Source organism: Heptranchias perlo, chromosome 1 (assembly GCF_035084215.1).
Source record: "Heptranchias perlo isolate sHepPer1 chromosome 1, sHepPer1.hap1, whole genome shotgun sequence".
NCBI classification, from domain to species: domain Eukaryota; kingdom Metazoa; phylum Chordata; class Chondrichthyes; order Hexanchiformes; family Hexanchidae; genus Heptranchias; species Heptranchias perlo.
Window position 1 is genome coordinate 55,931,039 of NC_090325.1, and position 21,378 is coordinate 55,952,416.

Sequence of the window (21,378 nt, forward strand, 5' to 3'; positions counted from 1 at the left end):
CACACCCCATCCTCATCTTACCTCCACCTACTCACCTCGCCAGTACTCATCCTGCCACTAACACGCGACCCAATCCTCATACAATCTCATGGCTCCATCCCATACTCACCCTCTCGTGCATCTCCCTCACGGCCAGCCTCACTCAACCTGCCACCACCTGTGCTGCAGCCACAGGGCATGCATCACATATGTGCAGTAGGCAGGGTAAGGCAAACGTCTCGTCAGCATGAAGGGGGTGCACAAGGGTGTCTGAGGGTTTGTCATGGGTGTTACCCATATTGAATTTCAGAGCCACAAACAGCACACATTATATTGACACCACCACTGCCATGTCTCCGCGAATCCTGTCCATTGTGTCCAATAATGCCCGCTCCTGGGTATCACTATGAGGACCCACCACTGATGCCACCCATCGTGTTACTGCAGAGTAGGTGCAGGTGTATTTGCAGGGCTCGTCCGCGCAGACAACTGAGAGACATCGGCGGTGTTGCCGGCTGCACCCTGGAAGGATGCGGAGGAGAAGGTGTGGAGGACAGTGGTGACTTTGCCAGCGACAGGTAAGCAGTTGGTGCTGGGGCCAGCCAGGAGCAGCTCAGCATGAAAGAGGCTGCAGATCTCCACGACTACATGTCGAGCGAATCTGCGCCTCCCTGTGCACTGCTGCTTGGAGAGGTCCGGGGAGCTGCGCCTCGGTCTGTGGACCCTGTGGCGAGGGTAGTGCCCTCTGCGACGCGTCTCTCTCTGCGGTAGCCCTCCCTCCTGCTGTGCAGGTGGGCGTGCAACCACACCGTGTTGGGGGGATCCACGTCTCTGCGGCGGACGGCGTGGACTGCGAGGCTGCTGGTGGTGGTCATGCTCTTCGTCCTCCGAGGGTGTCCACACACCACCCAACTGGCAGGTGTTGGTCTGAGGGGTTGTGCAGGGTAGGTGTGTGGGTCCTCGGACTGGGGCTGCGGTTTCGTGTCGGTCTGTCCTCTGGCTTGGCCGGGGGGTGGTGGGGGGCAGGGGTTGCCCTATGTGACGCGGTGGCCTCCTGCGTGGGTGAGGGCTCTCCCCCGTGGAGCGCACCTTGGCACCTGCCACAGGCTGCTGGCTGAAACACGCCTGGTTTGAAGGGTCCTGTTTCCCCCAGTGTGGGAAACTGACTGCTTTGAACGTAAAATCCCACACTTCCTCTTTTGACAGCTGCTTCAGCTCATTAACTGACCACAACGAGCAAGTTAAGTGCTCTCAAGTGGAACCCCGCTGGCTTTAATTGCCTGCGGGATTCCCACCAGCGGGGCTTGCGCGCGCAGCCCCGCACGTCAGCGCGGTACCCGGAAGTGGCCGGGATTTCGTCCGAATCCGGTCACGTGATCGGAGATCGGGATTTTCGGGGCCCCCCCGCTGGAAACCCGCAGGTAACCCGACCCTAAAATCGAGCCCTGAGTAAAATTAAAAGGGGATCACGACACTGAGTAAAATTCAAAGGGGGGGCACGACACTGAGTAAAATTAAAAGGGGGGCACGACACTGAGTGAAATTAAAAGGGGAGCAGGACACTGAGTAAAATTAAAAGGGGAGCACGACTCTTAGTAAAAGTAAAGGGGGAGCACGACACTGAGTAAAATTAAAGGGGGAGCACGACACTGAGCAAAATTAACTGTCGTGGACGACATGGAGCAAAATTGAAAGTGGAGCAGGACACTGAGTAAATTTAAAGCTGGTGGACGACATTGAGGAAAATTGAAAGTGGAGCACGGTACTGAGTAAATTTAAAGCGGGAGCACGACACTAAGTAATATTAAAAGGGGAGCACGACACTGAGGAAAATTAAATGAGGAGCACGACACAGAGTAAAATTGAAAGGAGAGCAGGACACTGAGTAAAATTAAAAGGGCAGCACGACACTGAGTAAAATTAAAAGGGGAGCACGACTCTGAGTAAAATTAAAGGGGAAGAACCATACTGAGTTAAATTAAATGAGCACGACACAGAGTAAAATTAAAGTGGGAGCACGATACTGAGAAAAATTAAAGGGGAAGCACGACACTGAGTAAAATTAAAAGAGGAGCATGGCAATGAGTAAAATTAAAAGGGGAGCAGGATACTGAGTAAAATTTAAAGGGGAGCACGACACTGACTAAAATTAAATGGGGAGCACGACAGTGAGTAAAATTAAAAGGGGAGCACGACAGTGAGTAAAATTAAAGGGGCAGCATCATACTGAGTAAAATTAAATGAGGAGCACGACACAGAGTAAAATTAAAGTGGGAGCACGACACTGAGTAAAATTAAATGGGGAGCACGATACTGAGTAAAATTAAATGGGGAGCACGATACTGAGAAAAATTAAGAGGAGCACGACACCAAGTAAAATTAAAGGGGTAGCATGACACTGAGTAAAATTAAAAGGGGAGCATGACACTGAGTAAAATTAAATGGGGAGCACGACACTGAGTAAAATTAAAGGGCGTGCATGACAGTGAGTAAAATTAAAAGGGGAGCACGACACTGAGTAAAATTAAAAGGGGAGCACGACATTGAGTAAAATTTAAGGGCGTGCCTGACAGTGAGTAAAATTTAAAGGGGAGCACGACACTGAGTAAAATTAAAAGGGGAGCACGACACTGAGTAAAATTAAATGGGGAGCACGACACTGAGTAAAATTAAATGGGGAGCACGACACTGAGTAAAATTAAAAGAGGAGAACGACACTGAATAAAATTAAAGGGGGAGCACGACACTGAGTAAAATTAAAAGGGGAGCATGGCAATGAGTAAAATTAAAAGGGGAGCAGGATACTGAGTAAAATTTAAAGGGGAGCACGACACTGACTAAAATTAAATGGGGAGCACGACAGTGAGTAAAATTAAAAGGGGAGCACGACAGTGAGTAAAATTAAAGGGGCAGCATCATACTGAGTAAAATTAAATGAGGAGCACGACACAGAGTAAAATTAAAGTGGGAGCACGACACTGAGTAAAATTAAATGGGGAGCACGATACTGAGTAAAATTAAATGGGGAGCACGATACTGAGAAAAATTAAGAGGAGCACGACACCAAGTAAAATTAAAGGGGTAGCACGACACTGAGTAAAATTAAAAGGGGAGCATGACACTGAGTAAAATTAAATGGGGAGCACGACAATGAGTAAAATTAAAGGGCGTGCATGACAGTGAGTAAAATTAAAAGGGGAGCACGACACTGAGTAAAATTAAAAGGGGAGCACGACATTGAGTAAAATTTAAGGGCGTGCCTGACAGTGAGTAAAATTTAAAGGGGAGCACGACACTGAGTAAAATTAAAAGGGGAGCACGACACTGAGTAAAATTAAATGGGGAGCACGACACTGAGTAAAATTAAATGGGGAGCACGACACTGAGTAAAATTAAAAGAGGAGAACGACACTGAATAAAATTAAAGGGGGAGCACGACACTGAGTAAAATTAAAAGGGGAGCATGACACTGAGTAAAATTAAAAGAGGAGCACGACACTGAGTAAAATTAAAGGGGCAGCACTATACTGTGTAAAATTAAAGGGGGAGCACGACACAGAGTAAAATTAAAAGTGGAGCACGACAATGAGGAGAATTAAGAGGAGCCTGGCACTGAGTAAAATTGAAAGGGGAGCAGGATACTGAGTAAAATTAAAAGGGGAGCATGGCACTGAGTAAAATTAAGAGGGGAGCAGGATACTGAGTAAAATTAAAAGGGGAGCACGACACTGAGTAAAATTTAATAGGGTGCACGACACTGAGTAAAATTAAGAGCAGCATGGCACTGAGTAAAATTAAAAGGGGAGCAGGATACTGAGTAAAATTAAAGTGGGAGCACGACACTGAGTAAAATTAAATGGGGAGCACGACACTGAGAAAAATTGAAAGGGGAGCACGACACTGAGTAAAATTAAATGGGGAGCACGACACTGAGTAAAATTAAATGTAAAGCACGACACTGAGTAAAATTAAAAGAGGAGCACGTCACTGAGTAAAATTAAAGGGGGAGCACGACACTGAGTAAAATTAAAAGGGGAGCAGGACACTGAGTAAAATTAAATGGGGAGCACGACACTGAGTAAAATTAAAGGGGCAGCACTATACTGTGTAAAATTAAAGGGGGAGCACGACACAGAGTAAAATTGAAAGGGGAGCACGACACTGAGTAAAATTAAAAGGGGAGCACGACACTCAGTAAAATTAAAGGGGGAGCACGACACTGAGTAAAATTAAAAGAGGAGCAGGACACTGAGTAAAATTAAAAGGGGAGCACGACACTGATTAAGATTAAAAGGGGAGCACGACAATGAGGAGAATTAAGAGGAGCCTGGCACTGAGTAAAATTGAAAGGGGAGCAGGATACTGAGTAAAATTAAATGTAAAGCACGACACTGAGTAAAATTAAAAGAGGAGCACGTCACTGAGTAAAATTAAAGGGGGAGCACGACACTGAGTAAAATTAAAAGGGGAGCAGGACACTGAGTAAAATTAAATGGGGAGCACGACACTGAGTAAAATTAAAGGGGCAGCACTATACTGTGTAAAATTAAAGGGGGAGCACGACACAGAGTAAAATTGAAAGGGGAGCACGACACTGAGTAAAATTGAAAGGGGAGCACGACACTCAGTAAAATTAAAGGGGGAGCACGACACTGAGTAAAATTAAAAGAGGAGCAGGACACTGAGTAAAATTAAAAGGGGAGCACGACACTGATTAAGATTAAAAGGGGAGCACGACAATGAGGAGAATTAAGAGGAGCCTGGCACTGAGTAAAATTGAAAGGGGAGCAGGATACTGAGTAAAATTAAAAGGGGAGCATGGCACTGAGTAAAATTAAGAGGGGAGCAGGATACTGAGTAAAATTAAAAGGGGAGCACGACACTGAGTAAAATTTAATAGGGTGCACGACACTGAGTAAAATTAAGAGCAGCATGGCACTGAGTAAAATTAAAAGGGGAGCAGGATACTGAGTAAAATTAAAGTGGGAGCACGACACTGAGTAAAATTAAATGGGGAGCACGACACTGAGAAAAATTGAAAGGGGAGCACGACACTGAGTAAAATTAAATGGGGAGCACGACACTGAGTAAAATTAAATGTAAAGCACGACACTGAGTAAAATTAAAAGAGGAGCACGTCACTGAGTAAAATTAAAGGGGGATCACGACACTGAGTAAATTTAAAAGGGGAGCAGGACACTGAGTAAAATTAAATGGGGAGCACGACACTGAGTAAAATTAAAGGGGCAGCACTATACTGTGTAAAATTAAAGGGGGAGCACGACACTGAGGAAAATTGAAAGGGGAGCAGGACACTGAGTAAAATTAAAGGGGGAGCACGACACTGAGGAAAATTAAAGAGGCAGCACCACACTGAGTAAAATTAAATGAGGAGCACGACACTGAGTAATATTAAAATGTCCTCACGACACTGAGTAAAATTAAAAGGGGAGCACGACACTGAGTAAAATTAAAAGGGGAGCACGAAACTGAGTAAAATTAAAAGAGGAGCATGTCACTGAGTAAAATTAAAGGGGGAGCACGACACTGAGTCAAATTAAAAGGGGAGCACGACAGTGAGTCAAATTAAAAGGGGAGTAAGACAGTGAGTAAAATTAAATGTGGTGCACGACACTGAGGAAAATTAAAAAGGGAGCACGACACTGTGTAAAATTAAAAGAGGAGCATGTCACTGAGTAAAAGTAAAGGGGGAGCACGATATTGAGTAAAATTAAAGGGGAACACGACACCGAGCAAAATTAACTGTGGTGCACGACATGGAGCAAAATTGAAAGTGGAGCACGACACTGAGTAAAATTAAAAGGGGAGCACGACACTGAGTAAAATTAAAAGGGGAGCACGACACTGAGTAAATTTAAAGCGGGAGCACGACACTAAGTAATATTAAAAAGGGGGCACGACACTGAGTAAAATTAAAAGGGGAGCACGACACTGAGGAAAATTAAATGGGGAGTACGACTCTGAGTAAAATTAAAGGGGCAGCATCATATCGAGTAAAATTAAATGAGGAGCACGACACAGAGTAAAATTGAAAGGAGAGCAGGACACTGAGTCAAAATAAAAGGGGAGCACGACACTGAGTAAAATTAAAAGAGGAGCATGGCAATGAGTAAAATTAAATGGGGAGCATGACACTGATCAAAATTATATGGGGTGCACGACATTGAGTAAAATTGAAAGTGGAGCACGGCACTGAGTAAAATTAAAAGGTGTGCACGACAGTGAGTAAAATTCAAAGGGGGGCACGACACTGAGTAAAATTAAAAGGGGAGCACGACACTAAGTGAAATAAAAAGGGGGGCACAACACACAGTAAAATTAAAAGGGGAGCACGACACTGAGAAAAATTTAAAAAGGGATCACGGCACTGAGTAAAATTAAAGGGGGAGCATGACACTGAGCAAAATTAAAAGGGGATCACGACACTGAGTAAAATTCAAAGGGGAGCAGGACACTGAGTAAAATTAAAAGGGGCTCACGACACTGAGTAAAATTCAAAGGGGGGGCACGACACTGAGTAAAATTAAAAGGGGGGCACGACACTGAGTGAAATTAAAAGGGGAGCAGGACACTGAGTAAAATTAAAAGGGGAGCACGACTCTTAGTAAAAGTAAAGGGGGAGCACGACACTGAGTAAAATTAAAGGGGGAGCACGACACTGAGCAAAATTAACTGTCGTGGACGACATGGAGCAAAATTGAAAGTGGAGCAGGACACTGAGTAAATTTAAAGCTGGTGGACGACATTGAGGAAAATTGAAAGTGGAGCACGGTACTGAGTAAATTTAAAGCGGGAGCACGACACTAAGTAATATTAAAAGGGGAGCACGACACTGAGGAAAATTAAATGAGGAGCACGACACAGAGTAAAATTGAAAGGAGAGCAGGACACTGAGTAAAATTAAAAGGGCAGCACGACACTGAGTAAAATTAAAAGGGGAGCACGACTCTGAGTAAAATTAAAGGGGAAGAACCATACTGAGTTAAATTAAATGAGCACGACACAGAGTAAAATTAAAGTGGGAGCACGATACTGAGAAAAATTAAAGGGGAAGCACGACACTGAGTAAAATTAAAAGAGGAGCATGGCAATGAGTAAAATTAAAAGGGGAGCAGGATACTGAGTAAAATTTAAAGGGGAGCACGACACTGACTAAAATTAAATGGGGAGCACGACAGTGAGTAAAATTAAAAGGGGAGCACGACAGTGAGTAAAATTAAAGGGGCAGCATCATACTGAGTAAAATTAAATGAGGAGCACGACACAGAGTAAAATTAAAGTGGGAGCACGACACTGAGTAAAATTAAATGGGGAGCACGATACTGAGTAAAATTAAATGGGGAGCACGATACTGAGAAAAATTAAGAGGAGCACGACACCAAGTAAAATTAAAGGGGTAGCACGACACTGAGTAAAATTAAAAGGGGAGCATGACACTGAGTAAAATTAAATGGGGAGCACGACACTGAGTAAAATTAAAGGGCGTGCATGACAGTGAGTAAAATTAAAAGGGGAGCACGACACTGAGTAAAATTAAAAGGGGAGCACGACATTGAGTAAAATTTAAGGGCGTGCCTGACAGTGAGTAAAATTTAAAGGGGAGCACGACACTGAATAAAATTAAAAGGGGAGCACGACACTGAGTAAAATTAAATGGGGAGCACGACACTGAGTAAAATTAAATGGGGAGCACGACACTGAGTAAAATTAAAAGAGGAGAACGACACTGAATAAAATTAAAGGGGGAGCACGACACTGAGTAAAATTAAAAGGGGAGCATGGCAATGAGTAAAATTAAAAGGGGAGCAGGATACTGAGTAAAATTAAAAGGGGAGCACGACACTGACTAAAATTAAATGGGGAGCACGACAGTGAGTAAAATTAAAAGGGGAGCACGACAGTGAGTAAAATTAAAGGGGCAGCATCATACTGAGTAAAATTAAATGAGGAGCACGACACAGAGTAAAATTAAAGTGGGAGCACGACACTGAGTAAAATTAAATGGGGAGCACGATACTGAGTAAAATTAAATGGGGAGCACGATACTGAGAAAAATTAAGAGGAGCACGACACCAAGTAAAATTAAAGGGGTAGCACGACACTGAGTAAAATTAAAAGGGGAGCATGACACTGAGTAAAATTAAATGGGGAGCACGACAATGAGTAAAATTAAAGGGCGTGCATGACAGTGAGTAAAATTAAAAGGGGAGCACGACACTGAGTAAAATTAAAAGGGGAGCACGACATTGAGTAAAATTTAAGGGCGTGCCTGACAGTGAGTAAAATTTAAAGGGGAGCACGACACTGAGTAAAATTAAAAGGGGAGCACGACACTGAGTAAAATTAAATGGGGAGCACGACACTGAGTAAAATTAAATGGGGAGCACGACACTGAGTAAAATTAAAAGAGGAGAACGACACTGAATAAAATTAAAGGGGGAGCACGACACTGAGTAAAATTAAAAGGGGAGCATGACACTGAGTAAAATTAAAAGAGGAGCACGACACTGAGTAAAATTAAAGGGGCAGCACTATACTGTGTAAAATTAAAGGGGGAGCACGACACAGAGTAAAATTAAAAGTGGAGCACGACACTCAGTAAAATTGAAAGGGGAGCACGACACTCAGTAAAATTAAAGGGGGAGCACGACACTGAGTAAAATTAAAAGAGGAGCAGGACACTGAGTAAAATTAAAAGGGGAGCACGACACTGATTAAGATTAAAAGGGGAGCACGACAATGAGGAAAATTAAGAGGAGCCTGGCACTGAGTAAAATTGAAAGGGGAGCAGGATACTGAGTAAAATTAAAAGGGGAGCATGGCACTGAGTAAAATTAAGAGGGGAGCAGGATACTGAGTAAAATTAAAAGGGGAGCACGACACTGAGTAAAATTTAATAGGGTGCACGACACTGAGTAAAATTAAGAGCAGCATGGCACTGAGTAAAATTAAAAGGGGAGCAGGATACTGAGTAAAATTAAAGTGGGAGCACGACACTGAGTAAAATTAAATGGGGAGCACGACACTGAGAAAAATTGAAAGGGGAGCACGACACTGAGTAAAATTAAATGGGGAGCACGACACTGAGTAAAATTAAATGTAAAGCACGACACTGAGTAAAATTAAAAGAGGAGCACGTCACTGAGTAAAATTAAAGGGGGAGCACGACACTGAGTAAAATTAAAAGGGGAGCAGGACACTGAGTAAAATTAAATGGGGAGCACGACACTGAGTAAAATTAAAGGGGCAGCACTATACTGTGTAAAATTAAAGGGGGAGCACGACACAGAGTAAAATTGAAAGGGGAGCACGACACTGAGTAAAATTAAAAGGGGAGCACGACACTGAGTAAAATTTAATGGGGTGCACGACACTGAGTAAAATTAAGAGGAGCATGGCACTGAGTAAAATTAAAAGGGGAGCAGGATACTGAGTAAAATTAAAGTGGGAGCACGACACTGAGTAAAATTAAATGGGGAGCACGACACTGAGAAAAATTGAAAGGGGAGCACGACACTGAGTAAAATTAAAAGGGGAGCACGACACTGAGTAAAATTAAATGGGGAGCACGACACTGAGTAAAATTAAATGGGGAGCACGACACTGAGTAAAATTAAAAGAGGAGAACGACACTGAATAAAATTAAAGGGGGAGCACGACACTGAGTAAAATTAAAAGGGGAGCATGACACTGAGTAAAATTAAAAGAGGAGCACGACACTGAGTAAAATTAAAGGGGCAGCACTATACTGTGTAAAATTAAAGGGGGAGCACGACACAGAGTAAAATTAAAAGTGGAGCACGACACTCAGTAAAATTGAAAGGGGAGCACGACACTCAGTAAAATTAAAGGGGGAGCACGACACTGAGTAAAATTAAAAGAGGAGCAGGACACTGAGTAAAATTAAAAGGGGAGCACGACACTGATTAAGATTAAAAGGGGAGCACGACAATGAGGAAAATTAAGAGGAGCCTGGCACTGAGTAAAATTGAAAGGGGAGCAGGATACTGAGTAAAATTAAAAGGGGAGCATGGCACTGAGTAAAATTAAGAGGGGAGCAGGATACTGAGTAAAATTAAAAGGGGAGCACGACACTGAGTAAAATTTAATAGGGTGCACGACAATGAGTAAAATTAAGAGCAGCATGGCACTGAGTAAAATTAAAAGGGGAGCAGGATACTGAGTAAAATTAAAGTGGGAGCACGACACTGAGTAAAATTAAATGGGGAGCACGACACTGAGAAAAATTGAAAGGGGAGCACGACACTGAGTAAAATTAAATGGGGAGCACGACACTGAGTAAAATTAAATGTAAAGCACGACACTGAGTAAAATTAAAAGAGGAGCACGTCACTGAGTAAAATTAAAGGGGGAGCACGACACTGAGTAAAATTAAAAGGGGAGCAGGACACTGAGTAAAATTAAATGGGGAGCACGACACTGAGTAAAATTAAAGGGGCAGCACTATACTGTGTAAAATTAAAGGGGGAGCACGACACAGAGTAAAATTGAAAGGGGAGCACGACACTGAGTAAAATTAAAAGGGGAGCACGACACTGAGTAAAATTTAATGGGGTGCACGACACTGAGTAAAATTAAGAGGAGCATGGCACTGAGTAAAATTAAAAGGGGAGCAGGATACTGAGTAAAATTAAAGTGGGAGCACGACACTGAGTAAAATTAAATGGGGAGCACGACACTGAGAAAAATTGAAAGGGGAGCACGACACTGAGTAAAATTTAATGGGGTGCACGACATTGAGTGAAATGGAAAGGGGAGCACGGCACTGAGTAAAATTAAAGGGCGTGCATGACAGTGAGTAAAATTAAAGGGGAGCACGACACTGAGTAAAATTAAAAGGGGAGCACGACACTGAGTAAAATTAAAAGGGGAGCACGACACTGAGTAAAATTGAAAGGGGAGCACGACACTGAGTAAAATTAAATGGGGAGCACGACACTGAGTAAAATTAAATGTAAAGCACGACACTGAGTAAAATTAAAAGAGGAGCACGTCACTGAGTAAAATTAAAGGGGGAGCACGACACTGAGTAAAATTAAAAGGGGAGCATGACACTGAGTAAAATTAAAAGAGGAGCACGACACTGAGTAAAATTAAAGGGGCAGCACCAAACTGTGTAAAATTAAAGGGGGAGCACGACACAGAGGGCTCGAATTTAGCAGGCCTGCGGGTTCCCAGCGGGTGGTCCTCCGGGAGCATCGAAAACGCGGACGGGTAATTGTTCGCGTCCCCCACGCGATCGCGGGATAATTGGACCCATTAAGGCCTGCTTCCGGGTTCTGCGCTCCCCAGCTGCGTGCCGGCCGGCTGCGCATGCGCAGTACCGTCGACGCGATGTAGGAGCTCCATTTAAAGGGGCAGTCTCCCAAAGCCCCTCCTGCTGCAAGCAAGAGGTCTGGGAGAATGGCTCAACAAAGGGGAAAGGCTGCGCCCCGTTTTTCAGATCTGGCACTGCAGCTGATGCTGGAGGGCGTGAGGAGGAGGAGGGAAACACTCTTCCCTGAGGATGGGCGCAAGTTCCCTGCCGCCGCAACCAGGAAGGCATGGGCAGAGGTGGCGGCGGAGGTGAGCAGCAGGGGCAACACCCCAAGGACTTGGGAGCAGTGCCGCAAGCGCTTCAATGACCTGACTAGGTCTGGCAAGGTGAGTACACCAACGCACCCTCCCACATCCCGTCCCCACCATCACGCCAAGCAGATCACAACCCCCTCCTGCACAGCCACCACTGCGCTCCATCAGCAATCCTCACAGCCACTCATTCACCATCCTCGCCGTGCACGCAAGTACCCACCGTCCCTGACCCCACCCGAACACTACCACACACCCCAATCCCCATGCAATGGGATGGGCACGTGGCCCACACTTCCTCCCATCCGTTCCGCGCCACGCTCAACCCAACCACACCGATGCTCGATGCGTCTCACGATGCAAGACGCACCCACTCACACATCTGTGTTTTGCCTTCACAGGAGAAGAGGAGCAAGAACAACCGCGAAAGGGCACGCACCGGAGGTGGGCCACCGCAAGTGGTGGAGCTCACCGACGCAGAGGTGGAGGCGCTCGACCTCGCCCGCACGCGACATTGCCTGTCGGTGGCCGATGGCGAGTGTGTCGCTGCCGAAATGGGCGGTAAGGGAAAGCTGACACTCAACACCCATGATCGCGAGTGACCGTATCATCACCTGCCATCAGGCGCACTGTCAAGTTGGTCCACATGCCTCAAAGTGCCCTCTGTTCTCTTGCAGGTGCGTCTTTGGATCAAGCGAGCATGGAGGGCGATTCCTCAGAGGACATGGCGGTCTCTGAGGGTGCATCGTCACATCAGAGCCAACCATCCACCAGCGCAGAGACACGCACCTCGGTGGGTCCCCCTCGCCAACTAGTTGGGGTAGCACTTGGTGAGTCACTGCGCACGAGTGAGCATGAGCAGACCCTGGTGGCAGGGGCAGCCGCGGAGGGTCCGCGACGGAGGGAGCACTCATCTCCAGGCTCTGCTCAGCCGGACCCAGATGCTGAACCCAGGGGACCACCAGAGAAAAGGAGAGTCGTCGAGGGCCACCAGCTAATTGCTGAGGTGCTGGCAGAGGTGCCGCGCGCATTGTCCACAATAGCGCAGGCGATGGAGGAGTCCACCTCCTGCATGTGGGCATTGGTGGCGCAGGCACAGGAGGGTACCGACGACACAGTGTCGCAGGTAGGTGCGGGACTGTCTGCGGTGGAGGACAGGCTGGCCTCCCTCGAGCGTCACGCACAGCTCCACTTCGAGTCCTTGCAGGCCCTCACAACGTCTGTACGGATTCAGGGTGAGCAACATTCCGACGCCACCAACAGGCTGAGGGATACACTAGGGGTGGCCTTGCAAGGCCTCACACATGCCATCCAAACTGCCGTCCAGCAGGGTGGAAGGGGTGATGTGGGCCGAGGCCAAGAGAGGGATGATGGTGACCGGGGACATGGAAGCGGGGACGCCTCTCAAGGCGTCCCCACGTCCCACCCGTCGCCCACCTCTCAACCAGCACCCGCAATGGTGCCTCCTCTCCAGGTGGCCGAGTCTGCCCCTGCCCCGGTGCAGGAGGAGCAGTCTGTGGAGGTGCCCTCACGGGCACCGAAACCCAGGGGCCGTCCGCCAAAAGCATCTACCCGGTCAAGGCAAGAAGACGAGCAACCTGCCACTACCTCTGCTGGAGCCACAGGGGTAGCACCACGTAGGGGTTCCCGGAGAAGAATTCCAAAGGCCTTATAATCACAAAGGGAATACACCAGGGTGTTTATTATTTTGTACTTTGTTTCTTAAATGATGTCACATTCCACATATTAAATAGTCTATTCTCACCACTCCTGCCACCTCTCGTCCATTCTTCCGCGGCTTGTGCAGTAGTTGCGTTCCGTGGAGGCCATCATGACGGCAAACACCTGCTGCCACCCATTGGGCACACTGCTGTGGGTGCAGGATTACTGGCAGCACTCTTCAGTGGAGGGGGCTGGTATGGCCGCTCGCATGTGCAGGTGAGGAGATGCGAGCGCCTCGCAGTGTCTGACTCTAGGAGAACCGTTGACGTATGAGTGCGTCCCTGGCCCGGCGACCATCCCGGTGAGTCGCGGCTCGGCGCATGGGTCGTCCAACATCCTCGGGCGCGTCCTCCTCCTCCTCCTCCGCCTCCGCCTCCTCGTCCTCCTCCTCCTCCTCCTCCTCCTCCTCGCCCTCGCCTTCCTCAATGTGGGTGGCGGGTGTGGATGGGGCCTCCTCCAGCGGCACCCCTCTCTGTTGGGCCATGTTGTGCAGGGCACAGCAGACAACTATGATTCGTCCCACTCTGAATGGTGTGTATTGGAGCGCTCCCCCAGAACGATCAAGGCACCTGAAGCGCATCTTGAGAAGCCCTATGGTCTGCTCAATTGTAGACCTGGTAGCAGTGTGGCTGTCATTGTACCGACGCTCCGGCTCGGTGATGGGGTTCCTCAGAGGTGTCATGAGCCACGTGTGGAGGGGATACCCCTTGTCGCCGAGGAGCCAGCCGTTGCCGGCGTTGGGTGCCTGCAGGATGGGCGGGACGGCGGACTCCCTGAGGACGAAGGCATCGTGGCAGCTGCCGGGGTATCTGGCGCACACGTGTAGGAATCTCTGGCGGTGGTCACAGATGAGCTGGGCGTTCATGGAGTGATACCCCTTCCTGTTGATGAACAGCCCTGGCTCATGCGGAGGTGCCCGTATTGCGATGTGGGTGCAGTCGATTACACCCTGCACCCGTGGGAAGCCGGCCATGGCATGGAATCCAACCGCCCTCTCCATCTGGCTGCGCTCGTCCATGGCGAAGTTGATGTAGTGGGAGGCCCTGCGGAACAACCCATCGGTGACCTGCCTTATGCACTTGTGTGCAGAGGACTGACAGACCCCGGTGATGTCCCCGGTGGCACCCTGGAAGGAACCGGATGCGAAGAAGTTGAGGGCAGTGGTGACTTTGACGGCGACAGGTAAGAAGATGCTGCTTGGTCCATCAGGGAGCAGCTCGTCGTTAAGGAGGCTGCAGATGTCGGCGACTACCTGGCGATTGACTCTGAGCCTCCGTATGCACTGCTCCTCGGAGAGGTCCATGAAGCTGAGCCTCGCTCTGTACACCCTGTGCGGAGGGTAGTGCCTCCTGCGACGCATCTCTCTCTGCGGTTGCCCTCCCTCCTGCTGTGCAGGTGGGTGTGCCGCAGCACCGTGTTGGGGGGCCCCACCTCTCCGAGGCGGACGGCGTGGACTGTGAGGCTGCTGGGGCTGGTCATGCTGTTCGTCCTCCGACGATGTCAACGCACCACCCATCTGGCAGGTGTTGGTGTGAGGGGTTGTGCAGGGTAGGTGGGTGGGTCCTCGGACTGGGGCTGCGGTTTCGTGTCGGTCTGTCCTCTGGCTTGGCGGGGGTTGGTGGAGGGCAGGGGTTGCCCTATGTGACGCGGTGGCCTCCTGCGTGGGTGAGGGCGCTCCCCCGTGGAGCGCACCTTGGCACCTGGCACAGGCTGCTGGCTGCAACACGCCTGGTTTGAAGGGTCCTGTTTCCCCCAGTGTGGGAAACTGACTGCTTTGACCGTAAAATCCCACACTTCCTCTTTTGACAGCTGCTTCAGCTCATTAACTGACCACAACGAGCAAGTTAAGTGCTCTCAAGTGGAACCCCGCTGGCTTTAATTGCCTGCGGGATTCCCACCAGCGGGGCTTGCGCGCGCAGCCCCGCACGTCAGCGCGGTACCCGGAAGTGGCCGGGATTTCGTCTGAATCCGGTCACGTGATCGGAGATCGGGATTTTCGGGGCCCCCCCGCTGGAAACCCGCAGGTAACCCGACCCTAAAATCGAGCCCAGAGTAAAATTGAAAGGGGAGCACGACACTGAGTAAAATTAAAAGGGGAGCACGACACTGAGTAAAATTTAATGGGGTGCACGACACTGAGTAAAATTAAGAGGAGCATGGCAATGAGTAAAATTAAAAGGGGAGCAGGATACTGAGTAAAATTAAAGTGGGAGCACGACACTGAGTAAAATTAAATGGGGAGCACGACACTGAGAAAAATTGAAAGGGGAGCACGACACTGAGTAAAATTTAATGGGGTGCACGACATTGAGTGAAATGGAAATGGGAGCACGGCACTGAGTAAAATTAAAGGGCGTGCATGACAGTGAGTAAAATTAAAAGGGGAGCACGACACTGAGTAAAATTAAAAGGGGAGCACGACACTGAGTAAAATTAAAAGGGGAGCACGACACTGAGTAAAATTAAAAGCGGAGCATGACACTGAGTAAAATTAAAGGGGCAGCATGACGCTGAGTAAAATTAAAAGGGGAGCACGATACTTAGTAAAATTAAAATGGGATCACGACATTGAGGAAAATTAAAAAGGGAGCACAGCACAGAGTAAAATTAAATGGGGAGCACGACTCTGAGGAAAATTAAAAGGGGAGCACGACACCGAGTAAAAGAAAAGGGGCAGCACAACAAAGAGTTAAATTAAAGGGGGAGCACATCACCGAGCAAAATTAAATGGGGTGCACGACATCGAGCAAAATTAAAAGGTGAACACGACACTGAGTGAAATGAAAAGGGGACATGACACTGAGTGAAATTAAAAGGGAAGCACGACACTGAGTAAAATTAAAGGGGCGCACGACACTGAGAAAAATTAAAAGGGGCGCACGACACTGAGTAAAATTAAAAGGGGAGCAGGACACTGAGTAAAATTAAAGGACGAGCACGATACTGAGTAAAATTAAAGGGGGAGCACGACACTGAGTAAAATTAAAAGGGGAGCACGATACTGAGTAAAATTAAAAGGGGAGCACGACACTGAGGCAAAGTAAAAAGGCAGCACAGCACAGAGTAATATTGAAAGGGGAGCACGACAGAAAGCAAAATTAAAGGGGCAGCACGACACGGAATAAAATTAAAAGGGGAGCACGACACTGAGTAAAACTCAAAGTGGAGCACGACACAGCATTAAATTAAAGGGGGAGCACAACACTGAGTAAAATTAAAAGGTGTTCACGACACAGTAAAATTAAAAATGGAGCACGAAACTGAGAAAAATTTAAAGGGGTGCACGACAGTGAGTAAAATTAAAAGGGGGGGAACGACACTGAGAAAAATTAAAAGGGGAGAACGACACTGAGTAAAATTAAAAGGTGAGCACGACACTGACTAAAATTAAAAGAGGAGCACGACACTGAGTAAAATTAAAAGGGGAGCACGACAGAGAGCAAAATTAAAGGGGCAGCACGACATTGAGTAAAATTAAAAGGGGAGCAGGACAGAGAGCAAAATTAAAGGGGCAGCACGACACGGAGTAAAATTAAAAGGGCTTCACGACACTGAGTAAAATTAAAAATGGAGCACGAAACTGAGCAAAATTTAAAGGGGTGCACGACACTGAGTAAAATTAAAAGGGGCAGCACGACACTGAGTAAAATTAAAGGGGGTGCACGACACTGAGTAAAATTAAAAGGGGCAGCACGACACTGAGTAAAATTAAAAGGGGCAGCACGACACTGAGTAAAATTAAAATGGGACACGACACTGAGTAAAATTGAAGGGGGAGCAGGACACTGAGTAAAATTAAAAGGGGACACGACACTGAGTAAAATTAAAAGGGGAGCACGACACCGAGTAAAATTTAAGGGGGAGCACGACACTGAGTAAAATTAAAGTGGGAGCACGACACTGAGTAAAATTAAAAGGGGACACGACACTGAGTAAAATTGAAGGGGGAGCAGGACACTGAGTAAAATTAAAAGGGGACACGACACTGAGTAAAATTAAAAGGGGAACACGACACTGAGTAAAATTTAAGGGGGAGCACGACACTGAGTAAAATTTAAGGGGGAGCACGACACTGAGTAAAATTAAAAGGGGAGCACGACACTGAGTAAAATTAAAGGGGAGCACGACACTGAGTAAAATTAAAGGGGAGCACGACGCTGACTAAAATTAAAAGGGGACACGACACTGAGTAAAATTGAAGGGGGAGCAGGACACTGAGTAAAATTAAAAGGGGACACGGCACTGAGTAAAATTAAAAGGGGAACACGACACTGAGTAAAATTTAAGGGGGAGCACGACACTGAGTAAAATTAAAAGGGGAGCACGACACTGAGTAAAATTAAAGTGGGAGCACGACACTGAGTAAAATTAAAGGGGAGCACGACACTGAGTAAAATTAAAGGGGAGCACGACGCTGACTAAAATTAAAGGGGAGCACGACACTGAGTAAAATTAAAGGGGGAGCACGACAGTGAGTAAAATTAAAGGGGGAATATGACACTGAGTAAAATTAAAAGGGGAGCACGACACTGACTATAATTAAAAGGTGGGCACGACACTGAGTAAAATTAAAAGGGGGAGCACGACACAGAGTAAAATTAAAACGGGGAACACGACACTGAGAAATATTAAAATAGGAGCACGACATTGAGTTAAATTAAAAGTGGAGCACGAAACTGAGCAAAATTTAAAGGGGTGCACGACAGTGAGCAAAATTAAAAGGGGCAGCACGACACTGAGTAAAATTAAAGGGGGTGCACGACACTGAGTAAAATTAAAAGGGGCAGCACGACACTGAGTAAAATTAAAAGGGGAGCACGACAGAGAGCAAAATTAAAGGGGCAGCACGACACGGAGTAAAATTAAAAGGGTTCACGACATTGAGTTAAATTAAAAGTGGAGCACGAAACTGAGCAAAATTTAAAAGGGGAGCAAGACACTGAGTAAAATTAAAGGGGGAGCAGGAAACTGAGTATAATTAAAAGGGGACACGACACTGAGTAAAATGAAAACGGGAGCACGACACTGAGTAAAATTAAATGGGGAGCACGACTCTGAGGAAAATTAAAAGGGGAGCACGACACCGAGTAAAAGAAAAGGGGCAGCACAACAAAGAGTTAAATTAAAGGGGGAGCACATCACCGAGCAAAATTAAATGGGGTGCACGACATCGAGCAAAATTAAAAGGTGAACACGACACTGAGTGAAATGAAAAGGGGACATGACACTGAGTGAAATTAAAAGGGAAGCACGACACTGAGTAAAATTAAAGGGGCGCACGACACTGAGAAAAATTAAAAGGGGCGCACGACACTGAGTAAAATTAAAAGGGGAGCAGGACACTGAGTAAAATTAAAGGTTGAGCACGACACTGAGTAAAATTAAAGGACGAGCACGATACTGAGTAAAATTAAAGGGGGAGCACGACACTGAGTAAAATTAAAAGGGGAGCACGATACTGAGTAAAATTAAAAGGGGAGCACGACACTGAGGCAAAGTAAAAAGGCAGCACAGCACAGAGTAAGATTGAAAGGGGAGCACGACAGAAAGCAAAATTAAAGGGGCAGCACGACACGGAATAAAATTAAAAGGGGAGCACGACACTGAGTAAAACTCAAAGTGGAGCACGACACAGCATTAAATTAAAGGGGGAGCACAACACTGAGTAAAATTAAAAGGTGTTCACGACACAGTAAAATTAAAAATGGAGCACATAACTGAGAAAAATTTAAAGGGGTGCACGACAGTGAGTAAAATTAAAAGGGGGGGAACGACACTGAGAAAAATTAAAAGGGGAGAACGACACTGAGTAAAATTAAAAGGTGAGCACGACACTGACTAAAATTAAAAGAGGAGCACGACACTGAGTAAAATTAAAAGGGGAGCACGACAGAGAGCAAAATTAAAGGGGCAGCACGACATTGAGTAAAATTAAAAGGGGAGCAGGACAGAGAGCAAAATTAAAGGGGCAGCACGACACGGAGTAAAATTAAAAGGGGTTCACGACACTGAGTAAAATTAAAAATGGAGCACGAAACTGAGCAAAATTTAAAGGGGTGCACGACAGTGAGTAAAATTAAAAGGGGCAGCACGACACTGAGTAAAATTAAAGGGGGTGCACGACACTGAGTAAAATTAAAAGGGGCAGCACGACACTGAGTAAAATTAAAAGGGGCAGCACGACACTGAGTAAAATTAAAATGGGACACGACACTGAGTAAAATTGAAGGGGGAGCAGGACACTGAGTAAAATTAAAAGGGGACACGACACTGAGTAAAATTAAAAGGGGAGCACGACACCGAGTAAAATTTAAGGGGGAGCACGACACCGAGTAAAATTAAAGTGGGAGCACGACACTGAGTAAAATTAAAAGGGGACACGACACTGAGTAAAATTGAAGGGGGAGCAGGACACTGAGTAAAATTAAAAGGGGACACGACACTGAGTAAAATTAAAAGGGGAACACGACACTGAGTAAAATTAAAGTGGGAGCACGACACTGAGTAAAATTAAAGGGGAGCACGACACTGAGTAAAATTAAAAGGGGACACGACACTGAGTAAAATTGAAGGGGGAGCAGGACACTGAGTAAAATTAAAGGGGAGCACGACGCTGACTAAAATTAAAAGGGGACACGACACTGAGTAAAATTGAAGGGGGAGCAGGACACTGAGTAAAATTAAAAGGGGACACGACACTGAGTAAAATTAAAAGGGGAACACGACACTGAGTAAAATTTAAGGGGGAGCACGACACTGAGTAAAATTAAAAGGGGAGCACGACACTGAGTAAAATTAAAGTGGGAGCACGACACTGAGTAAAATTAAAGGGGAGCACGACACTGAGTAAAATTAAAGGGGAGCACGACGCTGACTAAAATTAAAGGGGAGCACGACACTGAGTAAAATTAAAGGGGGAGCACGACAGTGAGTAAAATTAAAGGGGGAATATGACACTGAGTAAAATTAAAAGGGGAGCACGACACTGACTATAATTAAAAGGTGGGCACGACACTGAGTAAAATTAAAAGGGGGAGCACGACACAGAGTAAAATTAAAACGGGGAACACGACACTGAGAAATATTAAAGGGGGAGCACAACATTGAGTAAAATGAAAAGTGGAGAACGAAACTGAGAAAAATTAAAAGGGGAGCACGACACTGAGTAAAATTTAAGGGGGAGCACGACACTGAGTGAAATTGAAAGTTGAGCACGACACTGAGTAAAATTAAAATAGGAGCACGACACTGAGTAAAATTAAAAGGGGAGCACGACAGAGATAAAAATTAAAGGGGCAGCACGACACGGAGTAAAATTAAAAGGGTTCACGACATTGAGTTAAATTAAAAGTGGAGCACGAAACTGAGCAAAATTTAAAGGGGTGCACGACAGTGAGCAAAATTAAAAGGGGAGCGCTGCACAGAGTAAATTTAAAAGGGGAGCAAGACACTGAGTAAAATTAAAAGGGTTCACGACACTGAGTAAAATTAAAGGGGGTGCACGACACTGAGTAAAATTAAAAGGGGCAGCACGACACTGAGTAAAATTAAAAGGGGAGCGCTGCACAGAGTAAATTTAAAAGGTGAGCAAGACACTGAGTAAAATTAAAAGGGGTGCACAACACTGATAAAAATTAAAAGGGGACACGACACTGAGTTAAATTAAAGGGGGAGCAGGAAACTGAGTATAATTAAAAGGGGACACGACACTGAGTAAAATGAAAAGGGGAGCACGACACTGAGTAAAATTAAAAGGGGCAGCACGACACTGAGTAAAATTAAAGGGGGTGCACGACACTGAGTAAAATTAATAGGGGCAGCACGACACTGAGTAAAATTTAAGGGTGAGCACGACACTGAATAAAATGAAAAGTGGAGAACGACACTGACGAGAATTAAAAGGGGGGCACGACACTGAGTAAAATTAAAATGGGGGCACGACACTGAGTAAAATTAAAAGGGGAGCACGACACTGAGTAAAATGAAACGTGGAGAACGACACTGAGTAAAATTAAAGGGGGAGCACGACACTGACTAAAATAAAAGGGGGGCACGACACTGAGTAAA